Source organism: Pleurodeles waltl, chromosome 7, assembly GCF_031143425.1.
Source record: "Pleurodeles waltl isolate 20211129_DDA chromosome 7, aPleWal1.hap1.20221129, whole genome shotgun sequence".
Lineage (NCBI taxonomy): Eukaryota > Metazoa > Chordata > Amphibia > Caudata > Salamandridae > Pleurodeles > Pleurodeles waltl.
In genome coordinates this window covers 1,280,535,391-1,280,558,929 of record NC_090446.1, presented here as the reverse complement: position 1 = coordinate 1,280,558,929, position 23,539 = coordinate 1,280,535,391, and positions in this window count along the sequence as shown.

The following is a 23,539-nucleotide window of genomic DNA, read 5'->3' as shown; positions in this document are numbered from 1 at the left end:
CAAATTAGGCTAATTATAATTGGCAAAGTTAACCTACCTATAAGTCCCTAGTATATGGTATGGCATGGAGATTTAGGGACCCCAGCATAGGTAGTGCCCCCATAGGTGCACTGCTGAGGTGCCCAGTGTCATTTTAAAGGCAGGCCTGCCTTGCTGGCTGCTTTTAAATTAAAGTTACATGCAAATTCGACTTTGGAATTAAAAGTAGTCCCAAAGTCTTAAACTACCTTATTTTTTACATATATGTCACCCCTAAGGTGTGCCCTATATGCCCCTAGGGCTGGGTGCCATGTAACTATAAGCAGGGACCTTTTAAAAATAGTTTTATAAGCCCTGGTGAGGTAAAACAGCCAAATTCGTTTTTCCCTCATTGTAGTGAATGGCATCTATAGGCTAGAATGGGGAGACTTTATTTTAATTTTAAAAGTCCCCTTAAGTGACAGATACCAGGAGTTTGGTATCAAATTAATTGTTAAAATAAATCCTACAACTTCTAGTTCTTGGATTTAATATAACTTGTTCAGGTAAAGAGTTTTAAACTTTACCTGAAAAGTTGCCAACTTCAGCCCTGCAGTGTTTTTGCTGTTGTGCTCTGATTGGCCAGCCTCTGTCAGCCAGGCCAGGCTGCATTGATGAGGTTTGAAGTGGCCTGGCTTCACACATAGAGATGTGCCTGTGGGAGGAGATCTCCCCTCAGCAGATGGTGAGGCAGGAAGGGGGAGGGCTGCCAAACTGGTCTTCAAAGGCAGAAACGGACATTTGGAGCAACCCAGAAACACCCCCACATCCTGCAAACCCAGATAACTAGGTGCCCCCTTGATTAGATTAGGAGAGGGCAGGAGAGGGGGGTGTTTAGGATTTTTAGCCACACCAGTGTGTGGGCTCAGCCAGATGTAACCTCCAAAAATCACTTTCAGCCATGATGGATTTTTGAGGAATGTTGCTCCCTGGGATTGATTTTTGCCACACTTCTCAGGAAGTGGTCATCACAGGGGGAAGGACCCTGCACCTGATTGGAGAACTAGGACCCCCCTGTTTTTCACCCAGGAGCAGGGAAAAAACTGACAGACCTGCACCCACACCTCAGATCTCCATCAGATTCCAACAAGGAAGAACCACAGGAGAAGAAGGACTGCCCGCTGGACCCCTGGCCTGCACCTGGACCCTGCAACCTGAAGGACTGCACCAGCTGCACACTTGGGCTTCACCACAAGAAGGACTTTGCCTGGCTTCAACTGGTTCAAGGAGGGACTCCCTGTTTGCTACAGGTGTAAAATTGCTAACCAGAGTCCCCTGCACCAACTCCTGAAGAAACCAACCAGCTGACCACTGTCCAGTGGCCAAAAAGGAGTTTGCGCCAGGTGCATTCTGGGAGTTGTAGTACACACCCCCTAACAATCATCTCAGAGCCTCTGGAACCTTGGGGTGAGCTGTGGACCCCAAAAGAACCTTAAACGAACATCTGGAAGAAGATCCAGAAGTTTGGAGAACTTTTGAAAAAAAGCTCCATAGAGGGACCGACCCTCCGCGGCAACTCTAGCCGGCTTGCCTCAACCGCGACCCGGCCTGACTTGCAGGTTCGTCCCGGTGAAGAAAATCTCCAAAAAAGAGACTAAGGGGGTCATTCTGACCCTGGCGGTAAAATCCGCCAGGGCCAATGACCGCGGGAGCACCGCCAACAGGCTGGGTACAGCCGCGGTCAGAAACGGAAAACCGGCGGTGTACCATGGGGATTCCGACCGCCATCCTGTTCCTGGCGGTTTTGGCCGCCAGGAACAGGATGGCGGTAAGGGGTGTCGTGGGCCCCTAAATCTCCATGCCCGTAACAGGGCCCCACAAAGATTTTCAGTGTCTGCCATGCAGACACTGAAAATCGCCACGGGTGCACCCCTTCCACTCCGCCGGCTCCATTCGGAGCCGGCATCCTCATGGAAGGGTGTTTCCCGCTGGGCTGGCGGGCGGCCTTCTGGCGGTCGCCCGCCAGCCCAGCGGGAAACCCAGAATACCCGCGGCGGTCTTTTGACCACGCAGCGGTATTCTGGCGGTTCCAGCCGGCCGGGGTCAGAATGACCCCCTAAGTCCGAACGTAGAAAGGTGACCGGGACCTCCCAGCCAGCGTATCCGAGGAGGGCTCCAAGGACGTCGGATCAAGATCCAGGTTTGCCCCGGTGGAAGGATTTTCACCTCGAAAAAAACGACTAAGTCCGAAGGTAAAAATCTCCAATGAGGGCTCCTGCGACGCGTAAAAAAAATGGGATCATGACCGTGGCGGTTACCGCCATGGTCATCAGCCACTTCTCCATTCCGACCGCCAGGGCGGTGACGACCGCTGGGCTGGAGATTTCGGTCTCCAGCCCGGCGGCCGTCACAAGACCGCCAACGGTATCAGGACCCTGCATACCGCCATGGACTTCGTGGGGTTTCGTTCCCTGGCACTGATAGGGGTCCCCCCACCCCCCTTCCCCACCCCGAGTCCTCCCCCCACACCCCCTGCCATCCCCCAAAGGTGGCAGGACCACCCTCCCCACCCCCAACATGCATATACACGTACCCCTACACGCACACACCCCCAACATGCACATGCATGCACCCCTACACGCACACATACACCACCACAACACATACCTGCACACATACAAACAGACATGCACACCTACCCGCACACATTTCCATACACACACCACACCCCCTGCATGCATATACGCACTCACACACACCCTCTATATACTCACACGCACACCCCCATGCATGCACACAACACCCTTCCACCCCCTCCCCTAACGGATGATCAATTTACCTTGTCTGTTGATCCTCCGGGAGGGGACGGGATCCATGGTGGCTGCTCTGCCGCCAGCACCCTGTCACCAGAACAACGCCACGCCCAATCACGGGACGTGATTCGGTGGGCAGTGTTCTGTTGACGGGCGGTGGAGGTGGAGCAGCCTCCACTTTCCCACCGACCGCCAGTATGGCTGCTGGCGGCTCTCCGTCCAAAAAAAGACGGAGGGCTGCCAGCAGTCATAATACGCTGCGCGGAAAACCGTCTGCACTGGCGGTCTTCAGCATGGTGCTACCTCGGCAATGAGGCCCTAATTCTTTAAAAATTCATATCTCCGGTTCCCTTTCTCCGATTTTATTCATTTTTGTGAAATTTAAAAGATAAAAATATAATCTATTTTTTATAAATTGGTTTTGGATTTTTAAACTGTTTCCTGTGTTTTATTTAATTACTGTTTTGCGGTATTTGAATGCTTTACACTCTGGCCCTCATTACAACCCTGGCGGTTGGCGGAGAAGTGGCCGTCTTACCGCCAACAGGCTGGCGGTAAAAAAATGTGAATTATGGCCATGGCAGTTACCGCCATGGTCATCCGCCACTTCTCCGAACTGACTGCCATGGCGGAGACGACCGCTGGACTGGAGACTTGGGTCTCGAGCCCGGCGGCCATCACAAGACCGCCAGTGGTATCATGACCCGGCTGACCGCCATGGATTTCATGGGGATGGGCACCGCCATGAAATCCATGGCGGTAAGCACTATCAGTGCCAGGGAATCCCTTCCCTGGCACTGATAGGGGTCTCCCCCACCCCCCACCCCCACCCCTGAGTCCTTCCCTGACAGCCCCTACCCCCCAAAGGTCACAGGACCCCCTCTCTTCCTCACCCCAACCCCCGATATCACTATACAGACACACACCCGACATGCATGGAGACACCACCAACACACATACCCGCACACACACACGAACAAACAGACACACACAGTCATACACACACACACACATTCAGACATACACGCACACATCCATACAGACATACATACAGGCAGACAAACACACATTTCCAAACACACTACACCCCCGCATGCATACACGCACTCACACACCCCCTCTTCATACTCACACGCACACCCCCATGCATGCACACAACACATAACACTCAACACACAACACTCCCGCCCCCCTCCCCTAAAGGACGATCAACTTACCTGGTCCGTTGATCCTCCGGGAGGGGACGGGATCCATGGGGGCTGCTCCGCCGCCAGCACCCCGTCAACAGAACACCACTACGGCGAATCACGTAATGTGATTCGGTGGGCGGTGTTCTGTTGACGGGGCAGTGGAGGTGGAGCAACCTCCACTTCCCCGCCGACCGCCAGTATGGCTGCTGGCAGCTCTCCGTCCGGAAAAGGACGGAGGGCTACCAGCAGTCATAATTCGCCGAGCGGAAAACCGACAGTACTGGCAGTCTTCAGCACGGCGGTCCCCCGGCGGTCTTGTGAAAAGACCACTGAGGTTGAAATGACCCCCTCTTTCTCCTAAGTTAAGCCTTGTCGCTCGTTGCCAAGCTACCAAGGGTAGAGCAGGGTTTAATTTACTGAGACCTAACTGGACCTAAGTGGAGGTTAATGGCCTATTGCTAAGTGTAGGTACTTACCTGCCCTTACCAATAACCCATTTACCAACAGGCAAATGCAAACATTCTGGTTTGTGATTGTGTATTGTGTTTTCATATAAAGCATGATATTTAAAACTACATACACAGCTCAGGCATTGTTGATGATGGCTGAACCAATGCTACCTAGGAAATGTTACCCGACAACTGTGTCCGTATGTAGATTTGGAGTTTATGGAGATGTGTGTGTGGTCTACATATATGTATGACATGTATACATCTTTGGTACATACTGTGTATGACACACTCTGTCTACATTCCATCCAGATTATGGGGGTCATTCCGACTCCCGCCGGCGGCGGTAACCGCACGCCCGGCGGGAGCCGCCGAATGACCGCACCGCGGTCAAATGACCGCGGCGGCCATTCTGGCTTTCCCGCTGGGCTGGCAGGCGACCGCCAGAAGGCCGCCCGCCGGCCCAGCGGGAAAGCGCCTTCAACGAGGAAGCCGGCTCCGAATGGAGCCGGCGGAGTTGAAGGCGTGCGACGGGTGCAGTGGCACCCGTCGCGATTTTCAGTGTCTGCTTGGCAGACACTGAAAATCAATGTGGGGCCCTGTTAGGGGGCCCCTGCAGTGCCCATGCCATTGGCATGGGCACTGCAGGGGCCCCCAGGGGCCCCACAACACCCGTTACCGCCATCCTGTTCCTGGCGGTGAAAACCGCCAGGAACAGGATGGCGGTAAGGGGGTCGGAATCCCCATGGCGGCGCTGCAAGCAGCGCCGCCGTGGAGGATTCCCTAGGGCAGCGGGAAACCGGCGGGACACCGCCGGTTTCCCGTTTCTGACCGCGGCGGTACAGAATGCCCATGGAAGCACCGCCAGCCTGTTGGCGGTGCTTCCGCGGTCGTTGGCCCTGGCGGTCGGTGACCGCCAGGGTCAGAATGACCCCCTATGTTTTGACCACATAAGTTTGATTAAATTCATTGCATTTGCCAATGGTTGTTGGTTTTGTGTGGTGGACCTGCAGCCCTAGCTGCATATGTTCTCATCCATACTGAAGTGCATTCCATACACCTGTTCGTGCAATATGTGAGGTCATGTGTACCCTGTGTCAGGATTGGGCCTCATGGCAGTGGCAGTACAGATTACCATTGATGTACTGTACAGGTCCAAGTTCTTCCATTGCTTGTTCTACCTGGGCTAATCATGATGACCATTGTTACCAATTATGTCCCCGTTGCCACACCTGTTCCATGGAGCTATTGCAACTCTCACACTGAGTTCTGACAGTGTTCTGTTCCAGAATGACTAACTTTCTCATTTTGGACAACCACTACCTCATGTGTGGGACCCTTGCATACCTCCTATTTGGAAATGATGTAGTTGTGTGTGATGAGCTATTTATGAACAAGTTGGCAACATGGTTGTACAAGATATGTTGTGGTCCATAGTTTAGTTGTCACATACCTGTGATGGGGCTATTAGTGATGTATGTGATGGTAGCAGTATAATCTTACACATCATATATGATGTTGCAACAATACTTGACAGATTTGTATTTGTAACATGCTCCCTGAGGCTAGACTCCCAATCCTATGGTGAATGTAATGGAGACTGAAGAGACCAACACTGGATTGGTTGTATAAGTGAAGTGTTTATTTAGAAATTTGACAAGGTGATTTAAGTGGTTTTTAAGTGAAAAAGTTCTCAACTATGTGCTGTCTGCGACATATCCCAGCAGCTGTGTTGTGCTGTTCCCCCTCCATTTCTACACCACCATCCTCCTCCTCCTCCTCAGGCAGGTCATCAATCTGGTCATACATGGGGACGTTCATCCGCACACATATGTTGTGCAGGATAGCATGTCAGGATTATTTTGCAGACAATGTGTGGGGCATATAGGAGGCTGCCTCCTGTGATGTCCAGGCACCTGAATCTTGACTTCAGTATACCAAATGTCCTCTCCACGATATTCTGTGCCTTACAATGTCCCTCATTGTATGCACTCTCTGCTGCTGTGCTTGGGTTTTCAAATGGAGTCATAATCTGATCCGCTGCAAAAGATAATAGGAGTAAGTTGTAGTTGTGCCTTTCAACAGGTTCGTCATGTAGCATGGCAGTTTTAATTTTAAGGTGGTTGTGACTCATATGTGTTTATGGTATGGTGTGAGTTCCTGGCCTTTGGCAAAGTTTTCTTAGCACTGTTTTGTTTGACATGACCAACTTGAGTAGCGCTGCGGTCGCACAGCCCTGGGGATTATGACCCCCCTACCGCCAGCCTGTTTCTGGCGGTTTGCACCACCAGGAAGAGGCTGGTGGTAAGGGGTGTCCTGGGGTGCCCTGCATAGCAGACAGTGAAAAGCGCGACGGGTACTACTGCACCCGTCGCACGGCCGCAACACTGCCGGCTCCATTAGGAGCCGGCTCCTATGTTCCGGCCTCATCCCCGCTGGGCCGGCGGGCGTAAACTTGGTTTGCGCCCGCCGGCCCAGCGGGGATGTCGTAATGGGGTCCGCGGGAGTGCTGCCGCATTGGCGGCCGCACGGCGGTTACTGCTTGGCGGGCGGCGGTAGCCGCCCGCCAAGCTTGTAATGACCCCCTTAGACCCACTTACATCAGTAAGTGACAATGCACAACACATCTCCAACATTGGCAGCACTGTGCTGGAATATTTTGACTATGCAGGAATACAAAATATGTGGCATGTTACTGGGCAGACCTTTGTTGTCCCCTGCGCCAGTGGCTTATATGTAGCCATTCACCGACACTACCAACCTTGCAGCAGGGTGCTTGGCCAGCTGCCCTGTGGAGGTGGCTGTTTCTGTGCAGCAAGGGATACCTCCCTATACATATGCATTTTTGATAGACAATTGGCTCTTTCTGTGTGTGCAGCAGTATTCCGCATGTATTAGCACTGCAACCTGCAAATGGCACCCCGGGGTGGTGTTTGATGTTGGCACTGCCTCAGGTTTTTAGGTGACACCTACATCGGAGTCAGCATCATCATGCTATTTAATTTGTGGTGTCAGACCTGCAGCAACACCCAGTGCACGCCCCTTCCACGCAAAGTGCCATGTGGGAAGGTGGCCGATTCCCTATGTGGCTTCAAGTCACATAAGAGTGGTCATCCGCAAACTTGTACATACAGTGCAAACCATTACAATAGGACTGGGGGATCTTACATAAGTCCCTTAGTGTTCCTGAGTGGCAGCTGATGTTTGTGTCAGCCATCAGGTGTTCAAGGATGTGTATCCTATTGTTTAAGGGTGATCTCACATGATTCAGCATTTCTAATGTCAACACATGCACTGTGAGGATATGGGATGGAGCTCAGCTACTTAGCAAATGTGTCCCTTGGCACAGTACATGTAAGGTCTGTGATGTCCTCTATAGTCCTACAGGGCCCCACTATGGCATCCAGGATCTGCACTGTCTAACAGTGACTCTGACCCATGGTGGGCCATTTATTGTTTATGGTACAGACATAATGGTGTTGTGGGTCAGTACACATGTGAGGTGGCACTACAGTAGGTGTGGTGCCACTTCTCACACCTCTGGCACACGGTATGTGATGGGCATTAATTCTGTATTTCTATGTGTTTGACCCAATGCGTCAGGCAGATGTATATGCACAGCACAGATGGGTCAGGTAGGTGTTGATGAGAAGTAGTTGGTCTTGGCACCAGTTGTCTGGCATTTGATGTTTGTTCTGGCAGTGACTTGCACAGCATGATTTGAGGGATCTATGCCTATGCATAGGACTTGGTGTAAGATGGCTCCTATCTCTTGGTGCTCTTATAGGAGCAGAATTGGATGCTTGAGAAGGATGCAGAAGAGAGGACAAGGGCACAGTAAAAGCTGGTTTTCCTGGTGAAAAACAGGGAGATTTTGAACCCCTATGTGATTGAGTATGTGAAAGGAGAATTTCAGGTATCACTTCTTGTTAAGGTGAATACGTGCAAAAATAGTCTGTTAGGTGTAACAGACACTTTTATCTTACTTAGCTGCGCTGAAATATAGGTCAAAATCATACAAAACCTCTGTCTTGACATCAAACTTAGTTTTGATGGAATGTGACTAGTTTTTGATGACAAAGGGTTTTTTGATGGGGACCACCCAGCTTTATTCAACATCGAGTAAGGTCTCAATGGCATCTTTGACGGCTTACCTGTAGATGGCATGCAGACGGGTAAGTTACTCAATTTCGACATCATAATCCTTGGGGATATTCATGAGTGTCACCTCTTGCTATAGTGGCGCTTCTCTCTGGATCTACCCCTGGAGGAGTCCTGCTGCTTCCCATCTTATTTCTTGTGGTGCACAATGCCTTATCTTTTCTCTGGCCCTTAGTGTTGTTCTGGAGAACTTCTAGCAGTGGCTGCTGCAGGAATCTGGAAGATGGCACTAAGGAAGATAGGCAATAAAGATTATGTGAGGGTCTGATTGGGTAATTTTCTTCCCAAAAGCAGCGCACTTCACAAAAGTCAGTAAAATGTCTAATTATGCTCTATGTCTTAAAAGACATTAAGTAAAAAGTGAAAGGTGAAAATAGAGGTTTCCAACATTTTTCACCACCAATAAAGCCAAAAAGGCAGAGATCATGCCCCAGGATCCTGTTTTCAAGAGTTGGAAAAATTAACTGATCTAACTGTCACTTGTCGGGTACGATGGTATAGAGGGAGCACTGTGAGGGTGTGAGGTTGTAAAAGCACCATGCCAGTTTTTCTATGCTTTGCATTACAGTCTATTTGCTAATATTGCCCTTCATTTCCTTTCCTTTTAAAGGTTCTGTGAAAATGTCTATGGTCACTTTTTGTATTTAGTGACTCATTTTCTTTGACTGTCCTCTTTTATAAAATGAAAGAAAAAACTGAAAATTGGTCATTTTTAGCCTTTTTGTAGACTGCAAACATCTGTGATTATGAACATTTGTATAAAGATTATATATTGATAGAACTGTGGGACTATTCCATACTTACGGCTATTGTTGAGGATCCCCAGGAAGAGAACTCACTGTTCTGTCGTCTCTTGATGATCTTCAAATGGAGGTTGATGCAGTGGTGGAAGCTGCTGGCATCCCCTAGTCTGGATGTGACCAGGAGAGGGTGGTTGACGTGATGGGATATTGTGGCCTTTTTTGAGAATTTTACCAGTCCTGACTGTGTCCTCCACACATGAAAATGAGAGATGTGGGTAGGCCAACTGCCTCCAATGTGATACCAAGATGGTGCTGGACGTAGCAGCCCTGAAATGATACTTAGAATTCCTGAGGGATTTGTGGTAGCTACTTGACCATATATTGCACTGGAATAGTTGGCACTGTCCAGATTGGGTCATGTGCCTCCTGTGAAGAACCAACTCCTTGGGGTGGTCTTCCGCTGACTGCCTGAGATGGCAGCATAAGGTACTTGAGTCCTTGAGAGACACTGAGAGCCTGATTCCCAAATCCCTGTGGAAAGCCATGACACCTAAGGAGCAAAAATGAAAGCTGATTGAAGGGGAGGCTATCTTCCTAGATGTTGGGATGGAAAAGTCCTCTGCAAAGTAATGGATGTGAACCCCTGCCCTGAGGGCCCAACTATACTGATGCCTTGATACCTAATGCTGATTTGTGTTGTCATAGGCAAACACAGATCATGTGTGTGCACAATGACATAAACCATTCTCAAGGAGCACAGTCTTATTGGACCGGTAAGGTGCTTGATGCGCTACCCTCATTGTGATGAAAGGTTACTGGACTCACAAGGAGTTAACCAGCATGAGCTCCGTGTTGGCAGCATACCGCATACCGATTAATAGGAGTGAACAGGTCTTTTTTAACCTGTGCCACTAGATTGAGGCCTACAGACTCACCTATTTTTTAATTTCCGCTGCTGTGCGCTTAACTCACCCTTGGCCTACATACAATTGTTGTGAAGTACTGCACAGTGTAGTAGTGGTGTATCTATGCTGGGTGTGTTGGATAGCTATTTTAGCCATATTTTAGACATGTTATTTTAGCAAACTAAGTAGCCATTGTGCACTTTAGCCCGGTCTCATTTTATTCGGCATTTCTTTATTTTTATAGGCACATTTGCAGCGTTGTTTTATTTCTCTCTATCTAATTGCTCTTTCGCCTAAGAAAGCAATACGTTCTTAGTAGGACATTCCCCTACTCCAGACACCCCAACATACATGCACCTTCACGCACCATCAAACACATGCATATACACACTCATACCCACATTCATCCATGCATGCATACATCCATTCACACACACATCCACACATACTTACATACATAAATGCACACACGCATTCACACAACACAACACACACGCACTCACAAATCAATACATGCACACTCGCATCCACGCACGCACACACAAGCATACACACACACCCCCACGCACTTACACAACACCCCCCACCACTGTCGGAGCACACCATTTACCTGATTTTAGGGGGTCCTCCATCAGGAGACGGGGCGTTGCTGCCAGCAGCAGCATCTGCCAGCAGAACACCGCCAGGCCGTATCATGTGTCATGATAATGTCTGCAGCGGTCTACTGGCGTGGCGCTGCTGCGGGCAGCAGCACCACCTTACCGCCATCCGCCGCCATGGCCGCAGCCAGAATTCTGCCATCCTTCTGGAGGAATTCCGGCTACGCCCATAATTTGGCAGACGGATGGTAGCCACGGCAATGGTATTTTGGCAGCCGTCACCCCGGCGGTAGATGGTTTTTACCGCCAATGTTATAATGAGGGCCTATGTGCTTTCTTCAAGGCTACAGTCAGATAGGTTGCCAGCAATGTGGTATGCTGTGTCTCTAACATTCACAGAGACACACACACATACGTGGGGACCTTTTCTTAGTATGTCAACTGTTTTATTATGAAAACACTCCTTTGTTTCTTACACGTTAGAGGGAGATTCAAGCCAGATGACCACGACTGCATGCTGATTGCCTCGCTACAATTGCTTGCCTAGACTGCCGAACCCTTGACCTACATGGGGATGGTGTCTTTCTGGACTACAGGCTTCCTTACTCAGGTATGAGGTATGATGCTTTCCAAGGGGGAAATCTGAAGGGTGGATTAGGTTTATTATGCTGTGCTCAAACATAGCAAAGGTAGGGGAACTATACAGCATTCATAGTGACAGTATAGTGGGATTGTTTTTGTGTTTTACTCTCCTTGTGACCTTCTTGCCTTTATTGTGTTTTATCATCCTAGTTATTGCAATACATGCCATTTTATCTAAGATGCAGTTACTTCAATAAATCCTTATTGAACTTTATTCTGCCTCTGTTGTCTTTGCCTTTGTTAGACTAATGTGACTGAGAGAAAGGGATGAGATCTGATTGACCACGATTCCCCTGAGGAGTCTTCCTTGTCATGCGCCCGGTTGCCACAATCATCCCTGCTCTTGGGTGGAGATTAGGTGCTGCTAGTTAGCCAGAAAACTCGGATTAGGTCGACAGGCATCACATGGTGTGGAAATGTGCTTAGAACCCCACAATCTATGCGATTCTGCGGCCAGAATCCAGTAGCCTCATTAGCATAATGAGAATCTACGCAACAGGTGAATGTGTGCCTAACAAGGGTAAAATACAGGGATAATGCAGTACTGGACAGTGCCTGCACTGGTGAGTGCATGTGTGAGTGGTACAGTGCATGAAGGTAGTGCTATGACGTGTGCAATGGGTGTATGTGCACCTGTGGATGGTTGGATGGTACAATACACAGAGGGCTCTTTGCTCCATTTTGGGAGACCAATGCATGCATGGTGAAACATGCTATGGAGAGGAGAGATAGACAAAGAAATGGGGGGAGGGATTGCCGTGACTTATAAGAAGGCTTATAGCTGAAAAATGGAAGCCCTTGATATCCTTGCCTGCGAGGCCTTCCTCTTTTCCCTCACACTCACACCAAAGTTTACTTTGTACAGGGCTTTGGTTTATAGGTCACCAGGTTATACTTCAGACTGGTGTGCTTCTATCTCTGACCTGATAGCCCCTTCTATTCTTAAACTTGCTAATTTAATGTTGTTGGGAGATCTCAATATCCATCTAGATTATCCGAACTGCAATTTGGGACACAGTCTCATTGAGGATCTAAGTATTCTAAACCTTGCCCAGAAGAATACGACTCCCACTCATGAAGCAGGCCACCTTCTAGATCCGATTTTTGCGAATATGCAGGAGTTGATTCACCTATTCCTCTGACCTGTCTTATGTCCTAGGCGGCCTAATCAGCACACCATGACCAGAACATGGTCTAAATTAGACACTGCCCACTCTGAACCATCAACTATTTATTACAAAACAGAATCTTAAAGATTTAGCTTTTTTGGTAAGGGTCTGGTGGATAATTGGATACAGAACACACTGAACAAAGTTTTGCCTACTATTTCCAGACTTTCACCCAAAACTATTCCACTGGCCCCTTTGTTTAATGATACACTGCGTGCATGGTGAAAAAACGCTGTGAAGTTCTAGAAGGGATCTGGAGAGTGTCCTACAATGTGACATCTATAGCCTTGTATAAGAAATCTATCAGGCTCTATCATGGGCTTTGTAAGAAGGGACCTGCATTATCCTATTCTGAAAAAATCATTAGGGCTCAAAACTGTCAGAAGGCACTTTTTAGTGTAGTTAAAGAGCTCTCTGACTCTATCCAAATGTCTGGAAGATTCACCTCTTAAAAGACTAATCTACAGAGAATATTAGGGATGCCTCGGCCAGAAGGGTGCAACAAGATCATCAACACTCTCTTCTCAGGAATCTTCAGAAGCACCCTGGGGCAGAGATTAATCAGGGGAAAAGTGTATTGGAGCCCCTGTGGCCAAGGGGTTGAAAAGGCTTCTACTGACCATGCCACTGGGAAATTGTGTTTCAGGCAACACATTTGTCAACACCAGAACAGTGCGCGCTCTACGGGCAACATAATTCAAAATGACAAACCTTATGCAATGTAATAATTCATGCATTGTGTGTTGATATTGCATATTAACTTTTTACATTGCAGGTATTTATCTTGAAATGACTGTTTGCAATGTATTGTTCATTTTCAAGCCTTTCCTGCATCCTGGCTGGGTGTGGCTGGGTGTGGCAGGTGGGCTGGGCTTGGGTCTATGGTGGTCATTCTGACCTCGGCGGTAAAAGGCGCCTACCGCCGGTCAGAAATCCTCCATAATTCCGCTGCGGTCGCGGTAACCCGCCACGGTCATTCTGACCCGCAGCAGCCAAACCTCCGAAAATCCGACAGCCACAACAGACCGCCAGACCAGTGGTCGGCGGAAAAGTGGAGGTGACCAAACCTCCACCGTCACGCCAACAGAAATACGCCCATGCCATTACGACCCACGAATCCACGCGGCGGTCATTCAAACGCGGTTTTCCATTGGCGGTACACACCGCCGCGGTCAGAATACACACAAACGAACAAAACTCAGCCACATTGGCCGATTTGAATTCCACACACCTGATACACATACACACACCACTCCCACACACACAATACAATATAAAACACACACCCACATCACCCACAAACCCCTACGACAAAAAATTCCGAAAGAAGCACCGAGAGACACATCATCGAACACAGAATACCATCACACAGAGGCACACTACACCATCACCCACACAATATCCACACACAAAACAACACACACCACCACACTCAACACACTTAACTACACATACTCCACCCCACACATCATACACACCACTCCATGGCACCCCAAAGACAGCCCGCTTCTCAGACGAAGAACTCAGGGTCATGGTGGAGGAAATCGTTCGGGTAGAGCCCCAGCTCTTCGGCACACAGGTCCAATACACCAGCATTGCCCGGAGGACGGAGCTATGGCAGAGGATTGTCGACAGGGTCAACGCTGTGGGACAGCACCCCAGAAATCGGGAAGACATCAGGAAGCGATGGAACGACCTACGGGGGAAGGTGCGTTCCATGGTATCCCGGCACAACATCGCCGTGCAGAAGACTGGCGGAGGACCCCCACCTCAACCCCCACAATTTACAACATGGGAGGAGGAAGTCTTGAACATCCTGCATCCTGACGGCCTCGCAGGAGTCGGCGGAGGAATGGACACTGGTAAGTTGAAGCTTCACTACTGCTTCCCCCCCACCTGCATGCCAAATCATACCCCAACCCTCACCCCCATCCTCGAACCCCACCCTCACCCCCACCCCCATCCTCACCCCCACCCTCACCCTCACCCCCACCACCATCCTCACCCCCACCACCATCCTCACCCCCACCCCCAGCACACCTATTCCCTGCCAATGTCTCACCATCACAACCCACACATCCCAAAACCTAGGCCTGCATGCGTCCACTAAGCATGGACACCCATCACCAAAGCATGCCCAATGCATATACACATCCCCCCCACAAGCCACCCTCACCAAAGCCCCCACACACGAATGCCAGCACTTGGGGACACGGGAACCCACAGATACACCCATATGCCACACATTGAAACTATAACCATACTTCTATACCCCTGCAGGACCCGACCGCCAACACCCCGCCACGGAGGGCCCAGAATTCTCCACACCCCCCACCCAAGAGGCCGTCAGCGATGACAGCAGCTCTGTCGACCTGGACACCGATGACCAGCCCGGACCATCGGGGACCTCTGGACAGTCGGTTCCCCTCAGACAGCCACAGGCCACCACAGACCCAAACCCCTCTGGGAACACCAGCACAGCTCCCACCCAGCGGGCCCATGCCTCTGTCTCCAGGGCGCGTCAATCTGCGGTGTGTCTACCACTACAGGGCACCCAGGATAACCCACCACCCCAACAACAACAGGGACCTGGGGGCAGTGGTAGTGGGCACACCGGCCAGGGGGCAGAGGCCCAGGGAAACAGGGCAACTCGGAGGGCAGCTGTGCGACAGGGGGGGGACGGGCCCAGGGAACCCACTCTCCATGAGGCCCTCACCACCATCATGGGAGCATACAACCGCTCCCAGGAGACGATGGCGACGGTACTGGCCCGGTTCCAGGAGATCCAGGTACTGCAGGAGGAACACTATCGGGGGTACAGGGAGGACATCAGAGCCCTCACCTCCACCCTGGTTACCATGGTCGGGCTGCTGCAGGACCTCATCAACACCAGGACGGACACTCAACACCAACAAAGGGCCCCTGCCACTAGCCTGGACCAAGAACAGCCAACCACCTCCGCCGGCGCTAGTGGTCAGGAGGCCCCCGCACAACAGCAGCCCACCAGACCCCCACCTCCTGCAGGAGAAGAACCACCCCGCAAGAGGGCCCTGAGATCTCGCAAGAAGACAGAGTAGGATGTCAAGACCCCCGCCAGCAAAGGATACCACCTGATGTCATCCCACTGTCCCACATTGTCACCCTGTCCATCCTTGAACTGCCCATGCTCCATCTCTCCACAGGCCTCTGGACAATGCACCTGTGTGACTGTTACTCTGGACTCTGCCATGGACATTCCTTCACCATAGCCCCCACCCACTTGAAACCACCCATCCCATTTTGAGCACTTAAATAAACACCCATTTAGCACAAAACTATCTGGAGTCTGGCTGTGATTTCAAAATATTGTAATTGACATGACATTGCAAATATGTCCTTGTACATAGTGAAGTCAACAAACAGCTGCCACAAAGCTGTAGTCCATGGGGAAACGAAGCACAGGACTCGTAGTGGGGACCCCAGATCTGAAATAGGGAGGGAAAAGCCACAACTCAGTCATCATACACTGGGGCAAATAGACAGGCAGCAGAGATGCAGGAGAGTAGTTCACATTCACTAAATTATGTTTGAATTGTTACCTGTGTCCTATTGGAAGTACTGTTCAATGATTCTGTCCCTGTTGTCTGTTTCAGCCCCGTCGTCTTCCTCCTCGTCACTCTCCACAGGTTCCACAGCTGCCACTACACCACCGTCTCGACCATCCTCCTGCAGGAAAGGCACCTGGCGGCGCAAAGCCAGGTTGTGAAGCATGCAGCAGGCCACGATGATGTGACACACCTTCTTAGGTGAGTACATTAGGGATCCACCTGTCATATGCAGGCACCTAAACCTGGCCTTTAGGAGGCCAAAGGTGCGTTCGATCACCCTCCTAGTACGCCCATGGGCCTCATTGTACAGTTCCTCTGCCCTGGTCCGGGGATTCCTTACTGGGGTCAGTAGCCACGACAGGTTGGGGTACCCAGAGTCCCCCAATAGCCATACACGGTGTCTCTCTAGCTGTTCCATCACGTAAGGGATGCTGCTATTCCTCAGGATGAAGGCGTCATGCACTGACCCAGGGAACTTGGCATTTACATGCGAGATGTACTGGTCAGCCAAACACACCACCTGGATGTTCATGGAATGGTAACTCTTTCTGTTCCTGTACACCTGCTCCCTGTCTCTTGGGGGAACCAAAGCCACATGGGTCCCATCAATGGCACCAATGACGTTGGGAATATGTCCAAGGGCGTAGAAATCACCCTTCACTGTAGCCAATTCGCCCACCTCAGGGAAAATGATGTAGCTCCTCACGTATTTCATCAGGGCAGACAACACTCTGGATAACACCTTCGAAAACATGGGCTGAGACATCCCAGAAGCAATTCCCACTGTTGTCTGAAATGACCCACTTGCCAGGAAATGGAGTACTGACAGGACCTGCACCAGAGGGGGAATCCCTGTGGGTTGGCGGATGGGGGACATCAGGTCGGGCTCCAGCTGGGCACACAGTTCATGTATAGTGGCACGGTCAAGCCGGTAGGTCAGGATAATGTGGCGTTCTTCCATTGTCGACAGGTCCACCAGCGGTCGGTACACGCGAGGATTCATCCGTCTCCTCGCCAAACCCAGCGGACGGTGCCTAGGAAGGACAACATGGAGCACAGAGTCAAGCAACCCACAGGTACGTACTCACAGCTTGCACAGTAAACGATTCTCTATGCAGTGAATGGCGTGTCTGAGTGGCTATGCAAGGCCTAGGCCTGTGTGACGCAGTTGAAATTGAGCCATGTGGACCCTCGAAATGGCGGCTGCCTGACCTGTGAAGTGTGACAATGGGATGTGAGGTCAATGCGCTGGCGTGGCACACCGCGGCGGTCGGCGGGCGAAGACCGCGGCGCGAAGCCGCATTGGTTAACATTGAAGCCTATGGGTTTCAGGAGCCAATGGCGAAGGGCGCCGGCGGTGGCGGTACGCACCACCGCGGTACGCACCGCCGCGGACGTGACCGCCATTTCCTATCTACTTATCCACTTGCGACTTGAACTTTCACAGGAGAGGACCTATACTGCAAGTGTTGCTGTGACCTCGGTCTGGAAGGGACAATGGCTGCTGCGACTGGGGAAAGGGCCCCTGCCTTCACTGGAGAGGAGTTGGAGAAACTTGTGGATGGGGTCCTCCCCCAGTATGCGCTACTCTACGGTCCTCCAGACCAACAAGTGAGTTTAATTCAATATGGATTTGGGGCCACTGGCTGGCTTGGGGGCCTGGCGGGGGGCCTGGCGGGGATGGGGGGCATGTTGGGCCTGGCGGGGGGCCTGGCGGGGATGGGGGGCATGTTGGGCCTGGCGGAGGGCCTGGCGGGGGCCCTGGCGGGGATGGGGGGCATGTTGGGCCTGGCGGGGGGCCTGGCGGGGATGGGGGGCATGTTGGGCCTGGCGGGGGGCCTGGCGGGGATGGGGGGCATGTTGGGCCTGGCGGGGGGCCTGGCGGGGGGCCTGGCGGGGATGGGGGGCATGTTGGGCCTGGCGGGGGGCCTGGCGGGGATGGGGGGTGTTGGGCCACTGGCAACGATAATGCAGACAAACTTGAACGTGGTATTTCTCCCTCCCTGTACGTGTCACATAGGTCCGCGCCCATGAGAAGATCGGGATTTGGGGGTCCACCATCGACGGGGCACCCACTGCCGCAAGAGGTGGGAGGACATCCGCCGCGGGACCAAGAAGACCGCCGAGTCTCTGCTGGGGATGGCCTCCCAACGTAGGCGGGGTGCCTGCTGTCAACTGACCCCCCTGATGTTCCGGATCCTGGCGGTGGCCTACCCTGATTTGGATGGGCGCGTGAGGGCAGCACAGCAGACACAAGGGGGTGAGTACAAGCATCATCTACTCTGTTGTCGCGCAGTGGAGGTGTCTGGGTGGGGGAGGAGGGCTGTGGGTCCCCCTGGGCCAGGGCGATATCTGTAGGCTGGGCACCCCCGTAAGCCCCTGTGTCCCCAGCCACCACCCTCAGTAGTGTGTCAGTACAGCCATCCCTGGGCCGTGTCTTCCATGTGTGCAGTTGTCAACTCTAGGCGTGTAGGGCATGTTCCACGGAATGCGTAGCGGACCCCAAGTGCGCAACTTAGTGCAGGGGGCATCTGTGTCTGTCATGTCCGCTAACTGTACCGGTGATCCATGTACTCAAAATCTCTTTATTTCTCTCTCCCCCCCCCCTTTTTGTTTGTCCTTCTGTGCTTGTGTGCATCAGCATCATCAGGCGGAGGAGAAGTGGCATCGGGGCAGGAGGGAGCTGCATCTCACATGGCCCAGGAGGGCCATGCCACAGAGTCTGACTGGACCAGTGAGACGGAGGGCGAGGGGAGCTCCACGACGGGGACGACTGGACCCTGCAGCGACACGGACACGTCCTCGGAAGGGAGCTCCCTTGCGGGGGTGGCACCATCCGTGCCCCCCGCCATTACAGGTACAGCCGCCACCCAGCGCACCATCTCCGCCCTCCCAGCAGCCCCTCAGCGTTCGCCCCGTGCCCGCTCTGCCAGGAAGCCGGGCATCTCCTTCGCCCCAGGCACCTCAGGCCCTGCCCCTGTTACCCCCGCTGCCCTCAGTGAGGAGTTCATTGACCTCCTCCGAACGCTCATTGTTGGGCAGACTACCCTTTTGAATGCCATCCAGGGGGTGGAGAGGAGGTTCATCGCAGCAATGCGTACCTGGAGGGCATTCATTCGGGTCAGGCTGCCCATCAGCGATCGTTCCAGGCTCTGGCCTCAGCACTGACGGCAGCCATTGTCCCTGTCTCCTGCCTCCCTTTACTAACTCCCTCCTCCCAGTCTCCTGTTCCTCTGCCTGTCCCACCCACACCATCAGACCAGCCTGCACACACCTCAACACCCAAGAGCAGCTCATCCAAACATAAGCACCACAGATCACGCAGACATTCACACAAGCAACATTCCGATGCAGACATGCCAACAGTCACTACCACCTCTGTGACCCCCACCTCCTCGTCTCCCTCCTCCCTCCCTGTGACGTCTACACTCACACCTTCATTCACCTCACCATCAGCCAGTGTTTCCATCACCAGCATACCCTCCACTCCAGTCCGCACACGTGCAGTCACCACCCCCACTGCCACTTACACGTCCCCTGTGTCCTCTCCCACTGTGTCTGTCACCCCCTCTTCCACACCACACAAACGCAGCCACCCACCCACCCAACAGCCATCCACCTCACGACAGCCTCCCGCTCCTGCACCTGCACCCAAAGACAGCAAACTTGTCTCGCCTACAACCACATCCTCTCCCTCCACTCCCATACCCACTGTACCTACCACTCTCCATTGTCCCAAGAAAATCTATCTCTCTACTGCTACCTTCTTTCCTGACCCTGAGCCCCCCCCTCCTTCTCGTCGGGGTAAAAAGAGCACCTCAGCCACCACCAGCCCTGCAGCCCCCTTGACAAGGGTGCAGGGGTATTGGAGCCCACCAGCCCGCAGGTCTGGATCTTCGCCCAGCAGCAAGGGGACAGCCAGCCCACCCCCTGGGAAGAAGAGCAGAAGGTGGAAGGGCCGCCACCGGAGCCCGGATTCGATATCCCCCCAGGACACTAGCCAGCCACCGTCAACAGCCACAACTCCAAAGGGAGGAAAGGGCCACAGACTCCCGACTAAGGAGGGCAAGGGCAGCAAGGCGGAGAAGTCAGGCAGCAGGCCTGCTGCCCATGGAGGACCCGTCACAGCTGCCCAGGAGGAGCCCGCAACCCCCATAGCCGCTGCCCCGGGAGGAACCGGCACAGCTGCCCCGGGAGAGCCCACCACCCCCATAGCCGCTGCCCAGGGAGGACCCAGCCCAGCTGGCCAGGAGGGCCCCACCACCCACTGCCCAGGTGGGCATTGAAGGAGCACCATCCCCGCTGCCCAGGAGGGCACCACCAGACAATGAGCAGTTGGCCATAGAATGGCCGCCGTCTCCAGCACCGCTCCGCTGGGGCCCGCCGTCTCAAGAACCGCTGAACTGGGCCCTTCAAGGCAAGAACCGCTGAACAGGGCCCCGCCGTCTCCAGCACCGCTCCGCTGGGGCCCGCCGTCTCAAGAACCGCTGAACTGGGCCCTTCAAGGCAAGAACCGCTGAACTGGGCCCTTCAAGGCAAGAACCGCTGAACTGGGCCCCGCCGTCTCCAGCACCGCTCCGCTGGGGCCCACCGTCTCAAGAACCGCTGAACTGGGCCCTTCAAGGCAAGAACCGCTGAACAGGGCCCCGCCGTCTCCAGCACCGCTCCGCTGGGGCCCGCCGTCTCAAGAACCGCTGAACTGGGCCCTTCAAGGCAAGAACCGCTGAACTGGGCCCTTCAAGGCAAGAACCGCTGAACTGGGCCCCGCCGTCTCCAGCACCACTCCGCTGGGGCCCGCCGTCTCAAGAACCGCTGAACTGGGCCCTTCAAGGCAAGAACCGCTGAACTGGGCCCTTCAAGGCAAGAACCGCTGAACTGGGCCCCGCCGTCTCCAGCACCGCTCCGCTGGGGCCCGCCGTCTCAAGAACCGCTGAACTGGGCCCTTCAAGGCAAGAACCGCTGAACAGGGCCCCGCCGTCTCCAGCACCGCTCCGCTGGGGCCCGCCGTCTCAAGAACCGCTGAACTGGGCCCTTCAAGGCAAGAACCGCTGAACTGGGCCCTTCAAGTCAAGAACCGCTGAACTGGGCCCCGCCGTCTCCAGCACCGCTCCGCTGGGGCCCGCCGTCTCAAGAACCGCTGAACTGGGCCCTTCAAGGCAAGAACCGCTGAACTGGGCCCTTCAAGGCAAGAACCGCTGAACAGGGCCCCGCCGTCTCCAGCACCGCTCCGCTGGGGCCCGCCGTCTCAAGAACCGCTGAACTGGGCCCTTCAAGGCAAGAACCGCTGAACAGGGCCCCGCCGTCTCCAGCACCGCTCCGCTGGGGCCCGCCGTCTCAAGAACCGCTGAACTGGGCCCTTCAAGGCAAGAACCGCTGAACTGGGCCCTTCAAGTCAAGAACCGCTGAACTGGGCCCCGCCGTCTCCAGCACCGCTCCGCTGGGGCCCGCCGTCTCAAGAACCGCTGAACTGGGCCCTTCAAGGCAAGAACCGCTGAACTGGGCCCTTCAAGGCAAGAACCGCTGAACTGGGCCCCGCCGTCTCCAGCACCGCTCCGCTGGGGCCCACCGTCTCAAGAACCGCTGAACTGGGCCCTTCAAGGCAAGAACCGCTGAACTGGGCCCTTCAAGGCAAGAACCGCTGAACTGGGCCCCGCCGTCTCCAGCACCGCTCCGCTGGGGCCCGCCGTCTCAAGAACCGCTGAACTGGGCCCTTCAAGGCAAGAACCGCTGAACTGGGCCCTTCAAGGCAGGAACCGCTGGCCCTTTGGCAGACATGGCAGGGCAGGATCTGTCTCGGGCAGGGCTGCAGGATGTCCTCTGGCCAACATGCCTCCTCCAGTGGCAGTGGAGTCTGTTATGGACTGCTTGGACTGTGGCTTTGCTCTCCCCAGGATGGCCCAGTGGGCAGGCCACCCACTGTATGGACTGTGGCTTTGCTCTCCCCAGGATGGCCCAGTGGGCAGGCCACCCACTGTATGGACTGTTTGGACTGTGGCTTTGCTCTCCCCAGGATGGCCCAGTGGGCAGGCCACCCACTGTATGGACTGCATGGACTGTGGCTTTGCTCTCCCCAGGAAGGGCCAGTGGTCATGGAGTCCCCTCGTGGATCTGGCGTCGTGTACTCAAGTGGCTGAGGTGCCACCCCTTCCCTTCCCCCTGAGGTGCCTGTCCTTTTTTCTTTCTGATGCCCCTGCAGTGTTCTCTCCGTGGAGTTCTTGTCGTGGGACTGGGCCTTGCCCCTTTGCTCAGGACCCCTGTGGTCCACGGACAGTGGTTGGACTACATTTAGTGGCTGTATATATTTTGTACATAGTTTATTTATTTATTTGGATTACTGCTGTCCATTTTTCAATATATCTGCCCGTTTGAGATCTCTTCTTTTGGTCTTTGCATTATTTCGGAAGGGGGGGGTTTGTAGGTTGTGACAGTGATCTGTGGGAATGCATTGATGTGTGTGTTGTAGTGGGTGTGGGTGGGTGGGTGTGTGCCGGTAATCTTTGCCCTCCCCTGTGTCGTAGGTGCAGTACTCACCGATGTCTTCCGCGCCGCCGGGCGTGCTCCTGGTACAGGAGCAGGTATAGGAGTGCGGGGATGACCTGCAACTCGGGTTCCATACTGCCGGAATCTCGCGTGCTGTATGTGGAGGTGAGCGTTTTCCCGTTCGTAGTCTGTTTCCGCCGTGTTTTTATCGGCGGTGCTCCCGTCCCGGAAAAGGTGGCGGATTGGTGGGTCGTGATAGGGTGGGCGGTACATTGTCTGCCGCCTGGCTGTTGGCGGGGACCGCCGCGCTGTTTGTTTGTTCCGCCGTGGCGGGCGGAGTGTTAATGCGGCGGGCTGTGTTGGCGGTTCCCGCCAGGGTCAGAATTGCATATTTTGGCCGCCGCTTTATCACCGACCGCCAGGGTCAGAATGAGGGCCTATTTAAGGAAACCAGCCCAACTCCACGTGCTCACTATTCAGAGGTCCCGGTGCAGAGCAGCAGCATTTTCCAGAGCTCCTGTTCCAGAAGCCTACTTGGACATTTCCTGGCCCTGTCCTCATTATCTTGCTGATCTTCAAGCAGGGCAGTAAGGCGGAGTTCGGATAACCCTCGACTCCGTTTTCTAGAAACATTTTAGTTTTTGGCTTTGTGATTTACTGCGTGTGTGATTTACTATTGGCACTTAACCCTTGCAGTTCAGATCAGCAGAGTGTGCCATAATTTCAAGGCATTTGAACCTTGATGGTTGAATCAGCCACAGTGTGCGCAATTCATTCTTGGCAATTAACCATTGCAGTTCGGATCGGCAGAGTGCGCGATCATTTCAAGGCATTTGAATCTTG